The following is a 25,464-nucleotide window of genomic DNA, read 5'->3' on the forward strand; positions in this document are numbered from 1 at the left end:
GACCCCCTCACCTGGTGGCGGCAGCTTTGAAAAGGGCAGCTCTTACCGCAAGAGCTGTTCTTTACTATACTAATCGCATATGTTAGTACATATGCGATTAGTATTTTTATGGTGACTGGCGGGATGTACACCGCACGGTTAGTACATCCCGCATTTAGTGAGTAAAGCCAGCATGATAGAAAAACATGGAAGTATGACCACAGCAGCAGTAATATATGTGGAACATTAGATACATATCAAAACTGGGTAAAGGGAATTCAAGCGTCAGTCAGTCCACGAATCTGTAGGAGACATGGAGGCTCCAGGGAGAGAATCCACGAACGTTTTCGCAGAGTGCGGGGAGTCGGAGAAGTGCTGTTTCCCTGCGTAGTGCACTCTCAGTTTAACCGGATAGAGCAAGACAAAGCGCAGTCCAACATTGTATAGAAGCTTACAGACTGGGGCGTATTTCCTTCTTTTCAACTGTAATAATCTCTGAGAATTCCATGGTACTAGATGAGCAGAGAAGTTAATGCTATAACTATTGTGGGCTTTTGAACAAGGACCCCACAGTTATTTAGGAACTAATCAAAGTGATTGCATACAGCTCCTTGGGAACCACTTGCAAAGATTGTTTCCTGGAAAGTGCAGTCACCCTCTTACTACGCGATTGCCTTGTGTGAGATCTCGGCTTATCCTGCAGAGACGTGGAATTGCTCGGCAATAAAGGATGCAGAGAAATGCATTATGTTCTGAGCAGCTGATTGGGGATCAATAAAACACCATTAACTTTCAGTCTTCATAATCACTCTGTCAGCCTACATCCTAAAATTTACACATGAAATATATCCCTTTTATTGCTGGAAGTGGGATTGTATTTCAATGTGAGGCACCTGAATACGTTATTACCTATATTGATATAAATAGGGCTGTTTACAATCTCTTGCAGGATCCATCTTTTAGCCCCTGTATCTGGAATATATAACAGTGTTTAGCATATAAGTGCTACCGTGTCTTCATTCCAAATTAGTTTTAAATGAACAATACCATTCTAGCTCTCATGTAAAAATGGGGTTAAAAGTAATTTCCTTCTTTCATCTCATTTTATTTATTTATTTATTTATTACCAGTTATTTATATAGCGCACACATATTCCGCAGCGCTATACATAGAATATTCGGCCATTCACATCAGTCCCTGCCCCAGTGGAGCTTACAATCTATATTCCCTATCACATGCTCACACACATACACACTAGGGGTAATTTTTGTTAGGAGCCAATTAACCTACCAGTATATTTTTGGAGTGTGGGAGGAAACCGGAGCACCCAGAGGAAACCCACGAAAGCACAGGGAGAATATACAAACTCCACACAGTTAGGACATTAGTGGGTATGGAAACAACAACCTCAGTGCTGTGAGGCAGTAATGCTACCATTACATTGTCTGTGCTGCCCATGCTGGCATTTTCTTAAAGGGCCTTTCCGTCTTCCTCTCCCCTCCCCCAGTGGCAGACACATGGGAAGTCACACTTTGGCAAACCCCATATTTCTCAAAAATGTTAAATGAAGTCTCCAGGTATTTCAGACAGCATCCACCTCAGCTGTCAGTGACCCATAATATTGTGGAGGGAATGGAATTGAAATACCAGCGGCGTTTATACCGACCGCGGAAGCCCAACAGGAGGAGATCCCGACGATAGAAGGTAAGTATCCCAGGGTGGCGCCTAACCCTATGTCTCCCGGGGATTGCCTAAACCTAACCCCCCTTCCCGCACCCTAAACCTAACTCTACCAGGGGGGGTGCCTAACCCTAACCTCCCCCCGGTGGTACCTAACGCTACCCGCCCCACCACCTAACCCTAACCGTCCCTGGGGGGTGCCAAACCCTAACCCCCCTTCCCGCACCCTAAACCTAACTCTACCAGGGGGGCTGCCTAACCCTAACCTCCCCCCGGTGATGCCTAACGCTAACCCCCTCCCCCCCAACCCTCCCTGGGGGGTGCCTAACCCTAACAACCACTCCCCCCACAGCTCATATTTATCCTTATTCGTACAGAGATAGCGGCATCTGCATTTTGTTCGGCGCCAGGATAACTGCGTCGGTATATCGACAGACGGCATCTCGTCCGCAGGGTTATTAACTACATCCCATTGTGGAACTATTTCACATTTTTGGTGAATATGTTATTGGGATAAACTATAATCGCTGAATGGTCCTTCTGCTGACACCTGAATACTATTCCTACTTAGAGCCAGATCAAGGCACGCACTAAGGTACATCTCAGTCTGTATGCTTCTGGAGTGAGGAAGGAAACCGGGGCACACGTAACAAACCCACATAAACACAATGAGAACATAAATACTCCACACAGATCGATGTCTGGTCAGGAATTGAACTCTTGACTTCAATGGAGCAGCAATGATGACCACTGTGCCACCGCTCTACCCTAATTATCAAGGATTTTTTTTCCTATTCCATATTTTACTGGGTCTAATTCTGAGCTAGAAGCAAAGCAGAAAACAGCAAGTAACTGGGCACCTGGGTAAAACCATGCTGCGCTGCAGGTGGGGCTAATGTAATATGTGCAGAGAGATTCACATATGGGGGAATTGGTATGAAATACCGTCGGCCGCATGGCCCGTCAGCGGCAGCCCGACAGAAGCAAAGTGCGACGCAGCTGAAGCCCGACAGCGCTGGAAATCCCGATCGTGGATAGGTAAGTATCCACTAACCTAACCTAACCCTCCTTAGGGGTGCCTAACCCTAACTTCCCCCCCAAGTGCTTAACCCTAATCCCCCCTCTAAGTGCCTAACCCTAACCACCCCCTTCCCCGCTGCCTAAACCTAAGTCCCCCGGGGGGGTGCCTAACCCTAAGTCCCCCCCGGGGGTGCCTAACCCTAACCCTCCCTCCCCCTAGCCTAACCCTCCCGGGGGGGGTGCCTAACCCTAAGTCCCCCCCAGGAGCCCTAAACCTAACCCTCCCCCCCCCGCGCGGCTGTCCGCTCACGGCCTCCCGGCGTCGGGGAAATGCGGGCATCTACATCTAGACGCCCGGCATTTCACCCTTGCCAGGATAAGACAGTCGGAAAGCCGGCTGCCGGTATTTAGGCAGTCGGCTTCCCGATTGCCTCCCCATATGGGAGGGGCGTGTCCTAGCTGAAATCTAGATTGCAGTGTAAAAATAAAGCTGCCCAGCAGTTGTGGGCTACATGCAACAGCAGCCAGTATTTACCCTGCATTCAAAGTAACACATATATTTACCCCCCTTGCAGTGCAACATGGTTTGTTCCAGATACAAAGTTACTTACCATTTTTTTCATTGCTCACAACTTGGAATCAGCCTCCTGATGTGCTACCTCCTAGAAGCAGCAGCACGTATACAAAGGATTTCACATAACATTAATATTTTACATTTAAGTGAATGGTAACTCAATAAAAACCATCTTAGCATTGATTTTTAGTTGGTAAATAATGTTAAATAAATAATGTGTATTATACATGCAAGTTGTATAGGCCGAGGGTGAGAAAACAGAATTACTGTACATTTTAAAACATAGGCCCTCATTCAGAGCCGGACGCTCTGAGCAGAGCGCACGCTCTGAATGAGGGCCGGCCTCCATAATTATGGAGCGTCCTCCTGGACGCTCGTATAGCTGTGGGTCACCACCCACAGCCTATACGAGCGTGCAGTTTGATGGCCGCGATGGTCTTGACCATCGCGACCATCACCACTGCGAGCCTGAGCCTGCGGTTGAGTTTTTCAACCGCAAGGCCCGGAGTGATTTTGGCTTTATCAGAGCCAAAATCACTCCCACTGACATCACTAGTGATGTCAGTGGGCCGGCTTCAGACGGTAGGCGATCCCTTGGGAACTCCCCCGTCAGGGAGGCACGCCCCCGGCACGCCCACCAACATCGACAGCACGCCCCCTTTGATCAGACACAACGAGCGAAGGAAAGTCCTTCGCTCGTCGTGTCTGGCGCATTCGCACGACAGAGCTCCCGCCGTCGTGCGCATGCGCAGTGCACTACATCGACCCACTTGCGAGCGGACAGCCGCTTGCGAGTGGGTCTGAATCAGGCCCATAGTTTCATGTTTATCTTACCCATGATCATTGGGTTTAAGAAAGAACTCCGCCAAAACTAAAATATGAATATTGAGTGGAGTTTATGGGGTAAATTTACTAAGAATCGTGTTTGACTTCTAAACAAATGCTGGGTTTCGCATGAGATTTTTTACATTCAAACTCCTGGATTTGCTATTAAACATGTTTGTTTGAGTTTTGAAGGCTTTACCCATCGTGTTGTGTAGTGCCGCGCTGCAAACTCTGTTGAACAATGCGTTTACACTAGACTCTGCAGACAACGTATGCGCCATCCCAATGAAACACGACAAAACACGAAAACCACTTCCTCTCATTCAATGGCGTCACCCATCGCGTGGTGTCTTGCAGCAAACTCTATTGGACAGTGCGTTTACGCTAGACTCCACTGACGAACGTATGTGCCAACCCAGTGTTAAGGACTGAGGGTTAGTCTTGGTTAGACCTGGTGAAAACAGCCTAGAGGGCTGATTTGCATGAGTTGGTAGCCGAAAGGCTAGAGGTGAGAGCCAACCTTTGGGGTGTTGGAGCAGCCTTGAGGGCCGATTTAGATGTAGGAAGTGGCGGCCAATTGACTGAAGGTGTGATGCAGTCAATGGGCTGTTGAAGCAGCCATGAGAGCTGGTAGTGGCCTGAGGGCCGAGAGCAAGACGCAGCCTTTGGGCTGGTGGAGCAGCCTTGAGGGCTGGTTTGTCTTGACTGGCAGTGGCCTGAGGGCCTGGAGGAGGATGCAGCCTTTGGGCTGGTGGAGCAGCCTTGAGGGCTGGTTTGCCATGGCAAGTTTTGACCTGGGGCCCCAGGGTTAGATGCAGCCTTTGGGCTGATGAGTCTTAGATGAAAGACTTAGTGCTGCTACCAATATCGCCGGGCTTACACTGGCGACGGTGTGCGGGATTGCGCACATAGAAAGTTGAGTAGCTACCAGTGCCGCCGGGATGACACTGGCGACGGTGCGCTGGTTGCACACTGTGAATACAAAGTTGCTACCAATGCCGCCAGGATGACACTGATGACGATGCACAGGATAGCGCACCTTGGACGCTGAATTGCAGCCTATGTCGCCGGGTTGCCACAAGCCGAAGGGCTAGACTGGCACTTCAGGAGGAGGAAGAGCACCGTGCCGCCTAGATGACACAAATGACATGAGCAGGTGGTATGCAGACTGTGCCGCCTGGATGGTACAACTGGCAGCAAACAAACACAGCCAAACTGGCACAGGAACTCGACTGAGAATCAGGAGACTGGAACAACTGGAAGTACGAGCAACTCTATCACCGGCATGGAATGCAGGGCTGGCTGTACATTTAACAGATACAAAGTCCAATCAGCGGAAGCCTAGCAAGCCTCCTTAATGACAGATCAATGTGCAGCTGGCTTTTGCACACTGACAAATAAATTAGTGAGCAGCTGATACTGCACACAGGCAGACAGCAAATTACTGAACACCTGTGATCAGCACACAGGATAAAATGCAGTGTCAAAAATTATCTGCTAACCGCAGATCCTAACACCCAGTGAAACACAGAACAAGAAAACCACTTCCTCTCATCGTGTGGTGTCGTGCCGCGAACTCTATTGGACAGTGCATTTACGCAGACGAACGTATGTGCCAGCCCGACACCACACGAAATCCACTTCCTCTTGTTTTTCAAATGGTAGAAGTCATCACATGCAACTGTGCCATCACCAAACCCATCTATACTGCAGTGGGTTCATGTGGAAAGAGTTTGCACTTCTGGCGAAAGGAGAGTTTTTTTGTTTTTTTTTTACAATTTTGGAGTAGTCTGGGGTGTCTTTCAGAGCTGGCTGTGGTTGTAAGTAACCTCTGCGGTACCTCAATAAGTTGCTCAGCCTGCTCTGTTTCTTGCTCCTGGGTCCTTTCAGTCAGGTGGTTGAGTCCAAGGTATCTCAGGTAATTAGTGAACACAGCCACACAGCTTGCTTCAGCCATATTTTTTATCATAGCTGCAGGTGATTTGAGCCCCTTTTATTTGCATCATCATTAAGCATACTTGCCTACAATACCTTATAAATTTCCTCTCCGGGAGAAGCCCGGACAAGAGACGCAACTGGGCGTTCATGGGGGTGGGGCCGGACTATTCACTGTATTAGCCCCAGCCCCTTCACTGCAAAAAGCCACAAATTGAGCACATTTAAATAATGGGTGGGGCAATTAGGCCCCGCCCTCCTCGTAGATCCCCAGGATTGCTGGTAGTATTCTCCCCATTCTGCTCACTTCACTAGGAAGTGGACGGGATGTGGGAGCAGTGACTATTCTTCCAGGGGTGCAGGAGGCTACCTGAAAATGCAACAGAGAAATTATAGATCTGATGGGTTGCTATGGGCAACCCCACCACTTTCAATTTTTTTTAAATGCTTTATTAAATCTACCCCAAAGTGTCTTGATACAGTAGATGGGAACGCAGAATAATTACTACTGATTGGTCCACTCACCTGGAAATATGACTTTGTTACTAACGTCATGCATGCTATATAACTTACTAACTTTGGGCCTGATTCAGGGACATACGCTAATCCCGACGCGTCTGTGACTTTTTACGCAGCTGCTATGCGGAAATATGCAAATGTCGGAGCCGAATGGGAGATGTATTTAGACATCCCCCTGCGCCTTTGCAAAGCCAAGGCCCTGTGTCAAAAGTCGCAGCAGCTGCGTAAATTATTGCAGCATCAGCCGCAGATCAGTCGATCACCGTCCTGAGTAACCCCATGCTAACTCTGAATGGACTACAGAACGAAGACGCCAGCACCAGTGAAACTGCATACAGAGGCACAGTCGCTGGACACACCCATGAAACGGTTGTGACACGCCCACATTTTTCTAGTAAATCCTCTCTATAAGCGACATCACCGAGTCACCGAGGGCCAGATGTACTAAGCTCTGAAAAGTGATAAACTGGAGAGTGATAAACCACCAGCCAATCAGCTCCCAACTGTCATTTTTCAAACACAGCCTGTGACATGACAGTTGGGAGCTGAGTGGCTGGTCGTTTATCACTCTCCAGTTTATCACTTATATGAGCTTAGTACTCCCCTCCCCCCTCGGACACATGCGCCGTGCGATTTAGACACATATGCTGTAATAAAACCATCGGCCAGCTGTGTAAATATCGCCATAGCGTACATCACTGAATTAGGCCCTTTGTTTGTGGCCTAATTCAGTGTACACCTACTGTAGGTGAGTACCAGACTTCTTATTGTGGTTTTATTGTGATCTTTTATTTGATGTTATTTTGTCAGTATATTTCTCAATTGATGATGTCACAAGTCATTAATTCATTTAATTCCGTTTATTTTGTCACTGATTTTTCAGTAAGTTGAATATACTCTAGACATCGCCGTCTATTTTATTATTTTCTTAGCTATTCGAATGACCCATTCCAAAATAGTAGGAGATACGTTATGTACTGTGCACAGGATTTTGCAGGTCGTGTCCCACTCAACCTTTGCAATGAATCGGTTAAACCAAATATAATGAATAGAGGTACAGTATTTCCTCATTACTGCAGCACACCATTGAAGCGCCTGATTGTAGACTGGACTAAGCCACGAGGAAGCCGGGCCGGAAGAATCCAGGGCTCAGCTGGGGGGGGGGTTCTCATCTATGAATATAGTGATAAATATAGATGGACTATTTCTGAGACCTTATTGTACTCATATTTCTATAGTAGTCACCGACTGCTGTTCTCATTGTTCTTGTGTGTTCATTAAAACCACATCGCAATCTGCATCCTGAGCACTGTATGGAGACGCATATATATTAGAAGTCTATCTAAAAACCCTTTATTCATGGATTTGTAATACTATACCATAGAATATCATTCATTGCCGGCCTGGAGCTTTTTTTATTGATCTCTGTCAGAGTTGGCCATATAATGAGAGCAAAGAAGATGTAATGCCAATTATATTACTTTACACCTGTTGCCAATTTTTGAATTTACCATTCCGGCTTTATAATACATCATAGGGGGTCCTGATTCAATGGTTGGCGCTATGACGATGTTTGCGCAGCTGAGCAATGTTTTTTTATACTGCGCATGCATTGCGATGGGTTACCCACGGCGGTCGCAGTGAGAATTTGGACGCAGAGTTGATTGACAGTCGTTGTGCGTTTATGGGAAGTAATGGGAGTGGCTTATCAAATGTGGGTGTGTCTCTGCCAGGGACCTCGCCTATGTACGCAGCTTCACTGGCCCTGACGACGTGGGGCCCGATTCATTACGGATCCCAATTGAAACAGCCTACGCAGATCGGCCGATGGTGTGTACCGCGCATGCGTATGCACTACAGTCAGCATTGCGATCGCCTGTGCAAATACAAAGCTATTGCAGAATGAGTGACGGGAGGTCAGCGTTTGGGGGGTGGTGACGTGGGAATGGTCGGAGAAACGCAGGCACCCTAGTCCGTTTGAACGCTGTTACTTGAGTACTCACTGCGTGAGACGAGGTTAGCGATTTCTGAGTAAGGTCAGACCTGCTGTAAATCTACGCGAGGGGCCGATGTAACTCGATGTTCCCGATGTATATGCAGGACTGTAAGGTATTACGGATGTGAGATAGCGGTAGTGGGCGCGTCTATGCTGGCTGTGCGACGGCTTTGTAATTCATTAGCATATTTTTGCAGCAGACCTCTGTGTGTGTTCACAGCTGTGATCGCAATAGCGATTCATAGTGAATCAGGCCCTTAGTTCCAACAGACATTCTGAGCGAAGGTTGCTGAGAAGATCTATGGTGCGTCTTGTACGCAAGCGGCGGATTAGAGACGCAGCCGGTGGACATCTCTGTACAAAAACACAGCTGCAGATTAAATAGCTCCCACTTCTGAATCAGGACCACAGTACTTTATGGAATCATTGAGTTGGGCCGTATTGACCCACTACATTAGTCACTGGACCTTTTGTATTCATATTTATTAAAGTTATTATACACTACAGTATCCATGTCATCATGTAGTAGAGCAGACCCCAAACTTATTCCTCAGGCAGCACTAACAGTGCACAGTTTCCATGTTTCCTAGTTGGTGCACAGGTGCATTCATTACTGGCTCTTTCAGTGTTTTAGAGAATCCTCTAACCATTCGTGCCCTAGGAAACTGCCTTGGTTAGGCTTATGGTTACCCCAGTGCTGCCTAGATGTCACCCAGAATCAAGTTCAGCAACCATCACAGCCAAGTCAGTGCTTCTAGATTGGCAGAAAGCAGATGTGGTACCAGGAAATTACTGCCCTAAGTCTTTATTTGATGGTATTCTAAGGACGGTGATTCTGAGATGTTAGACAGTAGTGCACGGTAATATCTGTAGTGCTCACACAATTAATGGAATACAATTGGGAAAATCTGGGACTGAAATTGACATCAGAATACTAGTTTAGAGAAACCTAGGTAGCAGCACGGGATCCGGTCTAAAGATCTACTTTAAAAAGGTCGACAATGTCTACTTAGACACTAGATGTTAGTCAATAAGTCGACATGGACAAAAAGGTTGACAGGGACACTAAAGGTCAACCTGTAAGAAGGTCGATGGTTACAAAAGGTTGACACAAAAAATGGTCAACACGTTTTTTTTTTTTTTGTTTTTTTTTAGGGTTAGGCTCTTACAGGAGGGTTAGGCACTTACCCTGACGGTTAGGGTTAGGCACCAAGGGGAGGGCTAGGGTTAGGGTGAAGTTTAGGGTTAGAAAAAAAAAAGCGTCAACCACTTTCGTGTTGACCTTTTGACTGTGTTGACCATTTGTACATGTTGACCTTATATGCCGACCATTAGTGTGTCAACCTGACCTATTGACCGTCTAACATCTTTCAATCCACACCAAGCAGCCCAGTGCCAGACAGCTGCTGCAAAGGCAAATTAAATTCTAGTAACCATTGTGTAATTGACTAGTTCTTTGAACACCTCTTGAATATGGAAAGGCACAAATCTGAGCATTAAGCTGTTAAAAAGAAAAATTGGAAAACAACCTATTTATTTTGCTCTAATACAGTGTACTGCTTCTGCAGAGAGCATGGAGTCATCAGCTGAGAATGGAAAGATTATTTCACCATGAACACAGGAAAGGTTTATTTACTACTAGCTGGAGTACCCGGCGTTGCTCGGGATTTTAAGAATGTTTGTTTACACATATCCTCCAACCAACCTCTCCTTAGGCAGGCCTCACGAAAATGTGACAAACTTCCCCATCAACAGTCCTAAGGTCTTCGATGGAAGCAGGACCTGTAACGGTGTAGAGCAAACTTCGGAGATAGAAGCATTCAAAATTTGACGTATGTACAGTGTAAACACGGCCAAGAGCTTCTGTTGCTCTGATACCAGGATGACCATCTACAGCGACTCCCTGTTTTCTGCGCTGAAAAACTTTGGGAGAAGCATTCAATGTGTAATATTTTGGCAGCTCACAGTACAGCAGGGTCTTTGCAAAGTCATCATTTTGACACAGTTGGAAGAAAGAAGTAAATGTTGTTGCGTAATTTGGTGTAGTCAGAGAGCTGAGAATGCTGGCAAAGCCTGCTAAAGCTCTCTTCGATAATAAACATTAAGATCATGACAAAACATGACAACACAAAACACTTGCTCCGAGGCCCTACCCATATGCCGTGAGGCCCCACAATGAGCGTCCAGCAAAAATTGTGGTTTTAAATTAATTAAAAATTAACAGTGATTAATTTAAATTTTAAGATTTTTTTAGTTGCCTTCGCCGTGTTTTAATACACTCATATGTATAATGTCACGATCTTTGCTTCTAAACTGTGGATTTGTATAGAAAGACAGAAGTACAGAAGGACAAATTTTCGCTTTGATATAGTAGAGAAGATAGAAAAGAAAAAATAGTAGATAAGCTAAATCCTTTTGTAATTCCATACCTGACCTGTAGAGGGCGAATGCTATGCAAAAATTGTGGTTTTACATTAATTAAAAATTAACAGTAATTTTGATTTCAAATTTTTTTCGTTGCCACTGCTGTGTTTTAATACACTCGTATGTAAAATTTCATGATCGTTGCTTGTAAACTGTGGATTTATATAGAAAGACAGAAGGACAAATTTTCGCTTTTATATAGTAGATAATGTTGGTTAGGCTATGAAATTCCTTACCACATTAGAGGCGGGGTGCATCCCGCTTCTCTTCGCATGCATGCCGGCATTGGTAACACCGGTATGCATTAAGGAATTCGCAAAGGACCGCTCTCTCGGTAAGAGTCCCTATGCGAATGAGGGATTCCAGGTCTATGACCCAGAAGTCCCTCTGCCGTCCTTCTGAGCATGCTGCGGGGGCTTGCTGGCAGGAATCTGATTGGATTACTGCATCCCGCCCATGGTGATGGCAAATTCACTTACAGAGATTAAAAATTGTTTGGATACCTCTCTTAGGGCCTGCTCGCTCCCAGCGTATGGAAATTCAGCTAAGTGATGTCAAGGTAGCGGCTCGCACGGCAAGGCATAAGCACGCCCACTATGTCTTGGCGAGCGATTACTTTGTGCTTACAGATGCCCAACAGCCTGTCTTTAGCCACCCACTAGCGTACGTCATCTCCAGGAAGTATATTCAACCATCAGTACATCGGATCTGACTGCAGCGCTAGCGGTTGACTGTACCCTAATGCAAGCACTGCGATCATTTCAGTGTATTATTCAACCAGGTGACGTGTACTATGACGCTGCCTGTTAATTTATGCATGCCCCAGAAATGGCATGAAAACACTCTGGCATGCCTGCGTCCGCAACTCCACTCCCCCGTTTCTAGTGGCCTGCCCCTGTTACCACCCACAAACGGCCTCTTCTGTCACTCGCTCTACTGGGCTGTCTTGGCAGGACGAGCGAGCACATTCCGATTGCTCGTACTAATTTGCGCACACGCACTGAGAACTACACGCATGTGCACATTAGCGAACATCGTCTGCAACGAGCGGCCACTTGCTAGCGAGCGGGTCTGAATCAGGTCCTTAGTTACAACAAGCATTGGCAGCGCACCCTCTTACTGCTCTGCCTGTCATTACTCGGTCTCTGTTTTTTTCTTGCTGTGTTTTATCCCTAATTGTAAAGCATTGCTCAGTATGCTGGCTCCATGTAAATGCTGTAGACGTTAGTAATAATGTTAATCGTAATAATGACATCAATTGCTGTAATTGGTAGAGGGGAGTGATTGCTCCAGGTAATTTTTTTCAATCTCCGTTTTTGGGGAGAAAAATGTATTTTCCTGCTATGAGGTTAAATCAGTGACAGTCGCACTGGGGATTTTGTGCCACCAGTATAAGGTAAAACTTAAAGCACCTGTGACTTTTTTCATACAATCTTCCTATCTTAAGTAGCAGTCTATTGCTCCTAGGGAGTACTCTAAAAATGTCCCCCAAACTTTTCATTGTATCAGTTAGATATTGCCAGGGTATCTAAACAATTTTATGTTGGGGGGGCAACATAAAATCGTACTGGCACCCGCCCCCCTCTCCCCTCCCAGCCCCCCCTCCCTCCCTCTTATCTGCGCGCACGACATGTAACCAGCCCAAGGACTCACTGTAGCAACGGCAGTGGGCGGTCAGGGGCTGTGCTTTACAATAGGCTGTACAGCCTCTGCCCCACACGGAGAAAGAGGAGGGGTTAGGTGCGGTGTTTTAAATGAAAGACATTACACCTCCTCCTCCGTGCAATACAGGAGCTGTGCAGCCCCCTTACCCACCCCCCCCCCCATTACGACGCCCATGGAAATTGTAACTAAGTAAGACTGATATGATTCATACTTACCTACTTTCTGTTTTTCCTCTCCTGGTGAAGTGTAGATGCAGGTGAGCAGCTATGTGGGGCGGGGTATCATTAAGCCCCACCCCTTGTGGTAAAATGCCGCATATACCCTATATTTAAATAGGGGCTGTGCAAAATGACGCCATTATCATAGAATTGCATCATTAGGCTCCGCCCCTTACTCACGAACCACCGATGCCTGGGAATGTTCTCCCCATTTTGCCCAATTCACTTGGAAGTGGGCGGGATGCGGGATAAGTGCCTACTCTTCCAGGGGGCGCGAAGGGTTACCTGAAAAATCGTGAGCCTCACGCAGGTTCCGGGAGAGGAGGTAAGTATGATGCGATTCTGTCTGTAGGGTACGTGTCAATGTATAATGGAAATAATAGTGACAAATATCTAGTTGTTTCTGTCATTGGCAGAGCGCCGGTCACCAGCCAGGCTGCAGCAATACTGACCATGTACTGTAGCTATTAGCACTGAAACATAATTTGCACAGTGAATAATTTGTTATATGTTTAACTGCAGGTTCCAACAACCAGACAGCAAAGAGGAGGCAACAGACAGCCGGTTGTCCGAGGGATGAGGAGCTGACGATAGACACATACTGAAAAATTACAGAGGTAGGATGGTCATTATCAAGGAGATCTATTATAAACTAGATGTTGTCTCAGTTGCTGCTTGTGGGAAGGGGAGGGGGGGGTCTCTGGGGGATATTTATCAAGAGGACTAGTGGAATAGTTGCCCATAGCAACCAATCAGATTATAGAACTCATTTATAGTGTCTACTAGGTAGATGATAGCTAGGAACTAGTGTTTGCCATCGATGACTTCTCCTTTTGTTCTCTTTTTGATACATCTCCCCCTGTATATTTCCTCCTCTCCTCTCCCTACATCTATAGGAGACTGTAAGATGTGTGTTGTGGCAAAACTCTGTGGAAGTGACATCACTGGTAGGAGGGGTCAGAGTTCATACCAATTATTATTGACTACCAACGTGATGACGTCGTTTTTATCAGCACTTGATTTATTATGTAGGGCGGGATGCATGACACGTCGCACTCGCGTTGGTAACGATTTGACGATCCCCACAAAGGAACGCTCTGTCGGTAAGAGCGGCTCTTTGCGGTGGAGGGGCTTCCGGGTCTATGACCCAGAAGCCCCTCCTGCGCATGCACAGAAGGACGCGCATGCCACAGGTGGTGCTGGGAGGGAACCGATTGGATCCCTCTATCAGCACTCTGCGGAGATAAGCCCATAGACTTCTATGGGTAGCGCCATCAGGAAGATGGCGTTACCCACCGCATCCAAGTCCCAGAGTGCGTCGCACTCCGGTGCTTGGTGCATATGAGAAATGCGGTCAAACCTGCATTTTCGGGGTTTTACCATATTTCTCGGCTTGCTGCATCTCGCCCGTAGTTTGAAAGAAATAAGATTCTAAGATTCAAACATCTTGGATAATGTGAAATGTATGTGAGGAATCATTGGGGTCAACCGAATTAGCCACGAGTTTCCTTGCAGTGTGAGAAAAGTGCGGCTGTGTGCACCCCCCCCGCTTTCCCCATAGGGCTGCAAACAAAAATCTGTGAATCCGGGGTGATATCTGACTGTGAGGGGGGCAAGTTGCGTTGCCGTTTGTAAGAACTACAGATGTGTCCACATACATCTATCCTCTAAGCAGATACAAACTGCGGGCGTATCTCCATGCGAATCGCTACATTATAGTGTCAGCGGCTGTGACACTGTAACGTAGCGTTTCGCATGCAGATACGCCCACAGTAGCGCACAGAATACAGACATGCCGCATATAATTTTCATTAGCAGAGGCTGGTTGTGCGTCCTATTCATATCACTGTGCGAATAAGACGCATTTGAAGGGAAAAAGTCACATGAAAATACGCTTGTCGCTACCAAGTCACGCCACGGCATGGCGCGACTAGAAGGGCCGTTTAGCGTACAAGCAGGCTAGATGTATGAGGACACATCTGTGGCTCATTGTTGTCTCACACGTAGATCTGGGTTTCTTAGTAATTTATGCCATCAGATTGTTATGTGCTATGTTTTTATAGATTGTCCTAACTGTGTATTTTGGGTAACGTATTTGTGTCTTTAATAAGAGTATTTTTTGAGAGATTGTTCCATTCAGTGGTTCCTGCTCTTCGGTTAGAGGGCCTGATTCAGAGCCGCTCGCAAATTGTGGCTGCTCGCTGGCAAATAGGGTCCGGATATTTAAATTAAGCGCTCGCACTGCGTCTCATAAGGACGCCCTCAATTTCTTAATGAGCCCCGGCAATAAGCGCTCGCTAGTGTATAAAGACGCCCCATTGCCACTCGCAACACACGTCATCTCCGGTATTTGAAGGATTAATCGGTAACATCGAGAGCCATCGGAGCTGCTCGCAGCGCTTGATGTAGACCATACCCTCCCGCAAGCACTGCGAGCAGTTCAGGGTAAAAAAACAACCAAGTGATGTGTTCAACGATGCTACTTTGCTAATTATGCACACCCATTAAACTCCGTTCTGACGGTCAGACACGCCTGCGTTCACAGCGCCACTCCCCCGTTCACAAGCACCTTCCCCTGTTACCACCCACAAACGGCGCTGCCACTCATTCCACTGGGCAGTCATTTCAGGTGAGCGAGCAAAATCCGATCGCTCGAACTAGTTTGTGCACGCGCACTGCGACTGCACAGACGAGCGACCATCGCTCAGAGCGAGCGCAACTTAGCGTCCGGGTCTGAATCAGGCCCAGAGTTCGGCCAATGCTCGCAAAGTGTGTGTTTGTATATGTACTGTATATGACCGATCAGCTGCCCTTCATGTGTAATCTGCCAGACAAATGGAATAGAATATTTTTATCAGATATTATTTAAATTTATTATTTTTAATTCTCAAAAGCACTTTAATAATTGAAGGCTAGTGCTGTATTTCTGGACATTTTGAAGTAATAACTGCGATCTCCAAAGTCCCCAAAAATTCTATATGGATTTATAGAACTACTAAACTGTTGGCTTAGAAACCTTTTTAAATATACTGTATGTTTAGTTTTTAAAACACAATATAACTATTCAGCCTGGATCAAACTTGACCACTTATTTGGGGTACAATCAACATTTTTAGGCTGGTAACATTTTGGTTTGCAGTTACAAGTTTAAATGGCTCCAATGTGTTTTATATACTGAAGCCATTCAAGCTTGAGCACATAGAGGACCTCATTCAGAGTCGGTTGTAAGCGGCCGCTCGGTCGTACCCAGTGATGTTCGCAAAACAGCGCGAATGCGTAAGTTTCGCAATGCGCGTGCGCAAACTAGCTGTTGTGATCGGAATTTTTTCTCTCCTTCAACTTGGCCAGGTCGTTAGTTTGAGTGACAGGATGAGGCGTTTGTGGGTGGTAACAGGGGAAGGTGCTTGAGAACGGGGGAGTGGAGATCCGAACGCAGGCGTGCCTGACTATGCAAACGGCGTTTTATGGGAGTGCATAAGTAACTAAGTAGCGTCATGGCACATGTGACATGGGAGGTTTTTGCACTGACTTGATCGTAGTGCTTAAGAGAGGGTATGGTCAGCCTTAAGCTCTACGACCAGTTCCGATGGTTCCCGATAGTCTCGATTAATCCTTATAGGCCCGGAGATGACGTGTATTGCGAACGAGAAGGGGCGTGTTTTTAGTCTTACGGCCGCATCCTCCCCTCGCTCGTCCAGCTAACGATCCCATCTTAACGACACAACTTGCGAGCGCTTCAATTGCATATCCGGCCCCTTTTCCCTTACGACCGAGCGGCCGCAACGACCGACTCTGAATGAGGTCCATACTGCTATAAACATGGTTGAACCTATTCAGTTTGGTCGAGTCGCTAATTCTATCTTTAACGTTTCACATCATTTAGTTTGCATCTCTTGTCTGGGATGTCTGTACTCTGTAGTTTTCATTGTTTTAATAAATCACAGATTGTATTACTTTACTTTTGGTCTCCCTTCCCCCCCCCCCCCCCTTTATCAGTCTTACAGAGTAGGGGTTTTTTATATATATTTATAGCTTTTGGTGCTGCTCCACTCCACCTGTGACCGGTTTTCTGTGGCTGATACACAATATCGGAATCCGTGCAGCTGAAATGTAATTAATTGCTGTCATGTAGCCAAACGCTTCTCATTGTCTTTGACCTATGGCGTGTGCACACGCTGTGGTGCTACGGCGCTTTCATGTGTCCCGCCAGAGTAGAACAATGAACTCTGTAACTTGTTGTCATATGGGACCTCTTGTTCTGCGTTGTGAACTCTGTCCAACCTCGCAGCACAATCTGATTCCTGAGCCGTAGAACTAATGTGTCGGCTGAATCTGTATCCTTGAACTCCTCGTCCTGTACTGTACGTCTACGTTAGTCTTAGCAGCAGAGCTCCAGGGAAATGCCGCAGACAAAGCAGTCACTAGATTATGCAGATATGAGAAATACTCTTATATCCATTTTACACAGTTCCAATTAAAAATATGAAAATATTTTATGCCCACTAGATTTTAATAAGCGCAATACACTTTGGCGGTATTACATCTACTGTTTCGCTAGGTGCTCAATGTACAGTATTATTTATGCTACTAATATTTAATCAGGAAGCTGTGCTTAGGGCCTGATTCAGAGATGGACGGAATAGCAGAGCCACAGACAAGCTGCTGAGCAATTCCGTCCATCTCAAATGCAAAGCAGCAGGATGTGTCTGTAGGGAACAGACACCTACTTGCTGCATCTGCGTGATCCCAGCTCTGCGACCGAGGACGCAGCCTAAATCGCCATCGCAACCTGGTTGCTCCTTTTGGTCAGGCTGCGGTAGCTGAAGCAGCTGCGAGGCCAGGAAATTTGTGTACAAAGACCCTGGCCCAGTCCCTCCCAGAAAACGGGGACGACGCATCCCAGTTTCTGGGAATGGTGGCCAGCCACGACCCTGCGCATGCTGCAACTTGGGGGAGGTCTGCGAGGCCCATTCTGCACATGCGCAGTCCACTTGCCATCGGAGATATGCCCTAACCATGGGGTTAGTGTACATCTCTAAATCAGGCCCATAGTTCTCTTTATGTAACTGCGATCAACCATATTTGTGCTTTATATATGGATAACTAGCCAGTACTACTACTTTTATTCTGCATACACGGTGCAATTCTCAGTGCAGGGCTGTTCTGCGTTTCTGTCGGTACGACTTCTCTTGTCCTGGGGGTAAATTTACTAAAGTTCGATTTGTGAATCATTTTTATGAATCGCTGAAATCTCCTGAGATTGAATTGAACTCGAACAGCAAAATCCCTTAACAAATCTCAAATTTACGAAGAATGGATTTTGTTTCGATTTTCAACTCGAATTCGATCTTGTTTCAGTTTAAGAAGGGATTTGCTGTTCGATTTTGCATATTCATGTCCAAATCGAACAGCAAATCCCCAAATGAATAGAACTGCTTCATGCTTTCGTTTTCACACAGATACATGCATACATCAGTGAGATGCCTGCATGTATGTTATTGTAACAAGCTTGGAAAGAGTTACTGTTTAAAAAAAAAAATGACACAGGATCCCCCCTAAATACACAACTAGCCCTTGACTTTTTATAGCCAGTCGTGTAAGTACAGGGAAAACATTGCGTAGGGTTACACTGTACTAATCACAAACAGCACTGGGCTCAGATCCTGTCCTAGTTCTGGAATTACAGGGGGGGAAAAGCCTCCTATCACTGGGCTGGGGGGCCTGGTGATAGGGCTTCCCTGGCTGTGGCATCAGCCCCCCGCTAGAAAGGATCCGGTGCTGGTTCTGGAGGTTACAGGGGGACCCTACGCATTTTTTCCCCCTGTAATTCCAGAACCAGGACAGGATCTGAGCCCAGTGCTGGTTGTCATTAGTACAATGGAACTCTATGCAATTTTTTCCCTGTACTTACACAACCAGGACTGGCTATGAAAATGGTTGTGTATTTAGGGGGGGGGGCCCACATAATTTTTTTTTAACATTAACTCTTTACAAGCTTGTTACACTAAGATACATGCATGCATCTCACTGATGTATGCATGTATCTGTGTCAGATCGAACTGCTCATGCTGAAAACGAATTCATGAAGTTCTTCAATTCATTAGGGGATTTCGAGTTTCAGTTAGTTTTTCATTCGATTTACAAATCGAATGTTAGTAAATGAAGGGATCCTATTTTCCGCTATGTGAAAACATCGATGTTTTTCAGAAATTTGATTTCATTTGAAATTCATATTTCTGTTCAATTTGACATTCGATTTGGGCTTTAGTAAATCCTTTCATAAAAAATCTAACCTAAATCGAACAATGATCCATTGAAGTTGACTCCTGCTTTCTTATGGATGTCCTAGTGATCAGGTCCTACTACTGCTATTTGTGGTGACCTCTGTGTAAAAGAAGCCTGATTTATACTAAAGTACAGTACTTGGGTGTGTTATAATAGATTGACAATGTTTAGATAGACAGTCAATAGGTCGACATGTAATAGGTCAACATGGACAAAAGGTCAACTGACAAATGCTCACCGTGTAGAAGGCGAACAGGGTTAAAAGATCGAATTTCAAATGGTCGACGCATGTGGTCAATGCGCTTTTTTATTTTGTCATTTATACCTATACCTAAACCTCCCCCTAGTGCTCATCCCTATCCCTCACCCCTAACCTTAAAAATGTTGAGATAACACGTCACCCATTTTTGAACCTGTGGATTTTTTTAACCCTGTCAACCTTCTGCACTGTCCACCTTTAGTCAGTCGACCTTTTGTCAATGTTGACCCTTTGACAGGTTGACCTATTGCCTGTCGACCATCTGGTGTCGACCTGACATATTGACATTGTCGATCTTCCCTCCGTATACCAAAGTACTTATATGCAGTATACTGAATGATAGATTACTAGTAGTAAAAACTGGAATTAGTCCTAAGAATGTTAGGTGCTCTGTCATTCTCATTCTCTTCTTAATTATGCTTTGCCTATGCCTCCCTCATTGGAAAATCTTAAATATAGACACAACCAAATGGGGATATAGCCGTATCCCATTAGGGGTGCTTCCTAGCCCCATAAGCGCGCCTTGTGCTGCCAGAGTAGTACCAGGCCGCCCTCATTCCCCATTCCCATCCCTAAAATAAAAATGTAATTCTTCATTGCTGTACTGTATGCATACCTGCAAAATGTAACGGAATCAGAATAACGTCATGATAATCGGGTCTGTAGGACAGCCCCCTGAAATCGGTACTGACCCGCCTAGACTAGGACACTTGGGAGGTTTGTTATACTGTACTTCTCCACTTTAATCAGCTGAAAATCCAATCTCCAATCATTGCTCCCAGTGCCCGTCGCCCAGTACAGGGCTGAGTTTGAACTTGCAACTGATCTCTCAATGCTGTAAATGTGAAATTAAAGTTTAATATTAGATTGCATTAATCTTTACTTTATAACTTACCTTTTAAAACTTGTTCTGAGCACAGTGACCTTAAACTGGGATTAAGAAACACTTGTAATGACTCTTGATAATTACGAACGGCGTAAAGTCACTGCGCCCTGTGTGCAAAAAAGTTAAACTTGAAGTGTAAACATTTGTGTCCTTGTCAGTAGGTGGCGCTGTTGTGACGAGTGACTTGGATGAAGTATAGTAGCAGCAGTGTATTGCACCTGGGTTCTCCTGTATAATTTGCTGTGTGTGAACACAAGATTGTGAATAACTGTCAGGAGTTGGCCTATTGGCAGTATGAATGGGAGCTGTGAAATATTTTGCAAAGCTTCACGGTAAGGGCGGTGGGGTTGCCTTTATTGCAGCACTCTTATGTAACAAATACCTTCCTGTATTATTCGGCATGAATTTTCAGCCAGTGGAAGGCCCCGATACCTGCGTACACACTATACAATTTAAATTAAAAAGCTGCCGATATTCTGCCTCATGGATATAAGTCTTGCCCACAAGGAAGATGAGGTAATCGGGAAAATTTATAGGATAAATGCTCTGAATGACGGTGATGCCCACACACTACCTGATATCGGGACCTTTTTGCTAATATCCTGTGGCAAGTCTGACCGAATCGATAATTGAAGGAAAGTGTTGTGGTCGTTTCCCCTACCCCCCGTTTTATTGCTGAAACGCTCATACCTACACACTACACAATAAAACACGCCGATCACTCGATTATTGGCAAATCTGACCAATAATTGCATATTGAGTGCCTAGGTGTAGGGGCTGATGTGTAGTTGGTCATAAGCACCCTTTTGTGTGTGTGTGTGGAGGGGATCGGTTCCAATCCCGACGCTGGAAGACCGGCGGTTCTAATCCCGACCGATAAGTATTTTCCTATTCACTAACCTAACCCCCCCGCCTCCAACCCTTCCTTAGGGGTGCCTAACCCTAACCTCCCCCCCAAGTGCCTAACCCTACCCCCCCTGTAAGTGCCTAAACCTAACCCCCCCTCCCCTGCAGCCTCCCGGGGGGGTGCCTGGTCCTAACTTCCCCACGGGGGTGCCTAACCCTAACCCCCCTTCCCCTAGCCTAACCCTCCCTGGGGGGGTGCCTAACCCTAAGTCCCCCCGGGAGCCCCTAACCTAACCCCCCCCCCCTGCGGCTGTCCGCGCCCGGCTTACCTTCGATCGGGATGCTGGGTGTCGGGCTCCCGGCGTAGGTAAAATGATAGGCGTCGGGATTTCGACGCCTGTCATTAGACCCTTGCCGGGATTAGACAGTCAGGATGCCGACGGTCGGCATTTAGACCGTCGGCATCCCGACTGAATACTGTGTGGGGGGAGGTAAAATAGACTCCTATCGACTGCTCCTTTCCGCTCAAAGGGCCTGATTCAGCAAGGATCGCAAGTAAGAGATTGCACGTACCTGGCCGCTGCGAGAATATGCTAATGAATGCATGCGCACGGCAATCACAACACAAGATGGAGACGCCCAGCACTATATAAAGCCAGCTCATCTTCCTTTACTCTATGCTTGATCAGTACGCAGGCTAGCGAAAACATCGGTAACATCGAGAACCATCAAACCCATACGCACAACTGTGGTAGCTCTGACCTGCCGCAGGATTGTGGCAGCTTCCTGTTTACATCGAGACGTACAGCTAAGTATGCCGCCGCACAAGCTTAATTATGCACGCCCCCCGTAATGCCGTTCAGACGCACCCCCGTCACCACCCACAAACGGCACATCCTGTCAATCAACATCGGAGGTCTCTCCGTGCTAACTGCGTATGTCGGGCAATACCTTACTTGATCGCAATGATTGGTTTGCGCACGCGCATTGAGACGCACACGCATGCACAGAGATGCAACATCGGCCAACTGCGAGTGAATTCTTACTAGCGATCTTTGCTGAATCAGGCCCAAAGGGCGCTCGCTCGGAAAGGCATAAGCACACCCACTTTGTTTTGGCGAGCGATCACTTTGTCTCTATAGACGCCCTTTAGCTTATGTAGAGACGCCCACTAGCGTACGTCATCTCCAGGAAGTGTATTAAAACATTGGTACATCGAGGACAAATGGAGGCGATCGCAGCGCTTGAGGTTGCCTTACCCTACCGCAAGCACTGCGAGGACTTCAGTGTAAATAACAGGCATGTGACGTGTACTATGACGCTGGCTGTTAAATACGCACGCCTCTGAAACGGTGTTGAAACACTCTGGCACGCCTACGTTCACACCTCCACTCCCCCGTTATTAGTGTCCTGCCCCTGTTACTACCCACAAACGGCCTCTCCTTTCACTCATTACACTGGGCTGTCTTTGCTGGGGAGCGAGCGGATTCTGATCGTTCCGAGTAGTTTGCGCACGCGCAGAACGAAGCGTACACATGCGCGGTCGCTTACCATCGGCTGCGAACGAACGAGTGGCTCTGAATGAGCTCCTAAGTCACAGCATCAGTGCAATAGCGTCCATCTCTGAATCACGGCCTACATAAGTGCTATTGTAAGCAGCCAGACATTGCACCAGCACACCGCGCTAAAATGAAGCCCCCACTATATGTTCTCAATCTGTAATATCACCAATTGCCATAGAAGCATCATATTCTGAAACAGGAGAACACTATAGAGCTGCTCGGTCCCTATGCGCAGATAAAGCACAGGGTCTAACACCTTGTATTCTGTATAACACTCGCCACCCACATTACTGGCCCACATTTCCAGCCCCACAGTCACCTGACAGATATAAAATGACAAAGTTATGGTGATATCTTTTTCTGTATCACATTATACACCTGAGATATTCAAAGGAAAGTATCCATTGGGCCTGTTTGATAGGGCTAACATCAGTGCGGGGAGTGAAGTCTGGTGTCCTATTAATAAGGTGACATTTAATCGTTGCTCATACCTGTGTTTTACACAGTACTGCAGCATGTATACCAAGGGAGGGATTATTAAATAAGGGCATGGCACAAAATATACACCTTATTCAGATATACAGGGCAGGGACCATACGGTTAAGGTTATTTAGGACGAAGGTGAGAAAATAGCTAATGTCTTGTGTCATGTGGCAAAATATGGATCAGACAGATATCCAGTGTGATTTACTGCAGGACAATGCTTGGGTCAGGAAAGATACATTGGTGATATAATATTGTGTGTCAATGAGGTCTATGTCTACTAATGCTGGGCATACACTACACAATTATTGGGGCGATCCGTCCGATATTCATGGATCGCCCCATTACTTGTAGTGTGTGCGGGCGAGGGCGAGCGAGGGTTAAATATCGATCGGTTGGGTATGCCAGATTGTCCAGCATGCCCGTCCCATGCGATATTTAGTAAATGAAATGTCAGCGGCATCAGGCAGTGTATGCCCAGCCGCGGCCGACAGATAGACATTTCTCCTGTTCCTTCCCAGGGAAGGAACGGGGAAATGTCTCCTCCCCGGGGGGCGGAGCGCAGATATTGGGGCCTATACACTGTGAGATATATCGCAGTATATGCCTCAGATATCTGCAGGCTGCCAGATAAAATGTCTGTCGGTCTGACAGGCATTTTTTCTCGCAGTGTATGTCCAGCATAAGTGTTGGAGGGAGATAAAAGCCCTCATTCAGAGGCGGTCGGAGGATGCAAGCGGTCTTTCAGAAACTGGGCGGCCGCTTGCATCCTGACCGCCCGCCTCTGTTTCGGTCATTAGGCTGTGGGTTTATATATACCCACAGCTCTAACGACCACTCGGGTGATGGTCGCGATGGTCAGAGACCATCGCGACCATCGGGGCTTACGACGAGACCCTAGGGTAGGGTCTCACTTGTCGTAAGCCCCGGAGAGCTGCTGGCTCTGTCAGAGCCGGAAGCTCTCCACTGACATCACTAGTGATGTCAGTGGGGCCTCCCCCAAACGGCAGGCATTCCCATGGGAACGCCTCTGTTTGGGCTGCCACCCCCCCGGCCCGCCTTCTAAACAGGGCGAGCTGTCAAGCAACATCGACAGCTCGCCCCCTTTGGAAAGAGACCCGCTACGACCGGCGCTGTCGGTCATAGCGGGTCTCACGCATGCGCACGAGGGAGCCGGCTCCCTCGTGCGCATGCGCACTGGCCAAACACCGAGGCGGCCGTGCGGTCGTAGACCGTACGGCCGCCTCTGAATAAGGTCCAAAGTACCAACCAATCAGCTCCTAACTCATTTTTCAAACATAGCCTGTAAACTGACAGGAGCCGAGTGGTTGGTAATTTGGGCCTGATTCAGAGGTGGATGCAAAAACGAATGCGCACGCAGTGGCCGATAATCGCTAAAGTACGCATGCGCAGAACACTCAAAATACACACTGCGTATGCTCCAAATTTAACATAATCCTCAGCACTGAAATGTGTGCGACCACACAACAGTACGCACGATTTCACGCACACACGCAGACAAGGGGAGGTTCATGGGTGTGCCTATGCATAGGCCACGTACTGCTTGCGAGAAAAAGGAGTGAAGGGGAGTGTCCGGGGCATTTACCCACATGACAATTTAAAGTTACAATGCAAACTCTCACCCACAAGATTACGTTCCAGACTACTTTCAAGAGTAGGGATAAACTCACGCAACACAACACATCAAAATGAAAAAGTATCCATGGGCAAACCATCGATGTTTCACATCTAAAGGCCCCCATACATCAGAGATTGATTGCAGCAATCGTGCAATTGCTAACAATCTAAAACACTAGGAATAACCGTGCACATACAAAATTGCAACAATATGTCAAAATCATGCACTTGGAAACATATATTTAGAGGAAACAACAGTTGTTCAGGGAAAAAAAAAATTTTTACTCATAGGGGTAAATTTACTAAGAATCGAGATTGGTTGAGTTTAGTTTTTTTTTAATCTCGATTTGCATCGCCGAATCTCGGGTGATTTTCCCTTCTTTCATCTCTCAAATTTACTAAGAAGTGAGTTTAGCTGAAAGTGAGCTTGCCGATGGTGATGCAGATCGAGATATCTCCCCCGAGTTGCAAGTGAAGATGAGATTACTCAACCGAGATTGCAGTGTTTTCTCTCTGCAAATCTCTCCCGAGCTACAGTAGCAGCCTGCACATATCAGTGAGATATGTGCAGGCTGCTTGTGTCTATAACCTGTAAAAGAAGGGTTATACACACCCCCTTGGGTTCCCCCCCCCCCAAAAAAAAAAAGCATAACCAGCCCCGGACTTGTCA

General features: G+C 46.6%; 1 protein-coding gene across 2 annotated transcripts in view; it reads left to right on the top strand.

Moving 5' to 3' along the window:
* Window positions 1-25,464, top strand: part of RAB27B (RAB27B, member RAS oncogene family) — a 321,089-nt gene that overhangs the window by 162,681 nt on the left and 132,944 nt on the right. For both annotated transcript variants that reach the window (XM_088452999.1, XM_088452997.1), the window contains exon 2: window positions 13,358-13,452. The gene's annotated coding sequence lies outside the window, so the exon portion shown is untranslated. The remainder of the gene's footprint in view (window positions 1-13,357; window positions 13,453-25,464) is intronic.

This window comes from Taudactylus pleione, unplaced genomic scaffold (assembly GCF_031769625.1).
Source record: "Taudactylus pleione unplaced genomic scaffold, aTauple2 ptg000562l, whole genome shotgun sequence".
Taxonomy (NCBI): domain Eukaryota; kingdom Metazoa; phylum Chordata; class Amphibia; order Anura; family Myobatrachidae; genus Taudactylus; species Taudactylus pleione.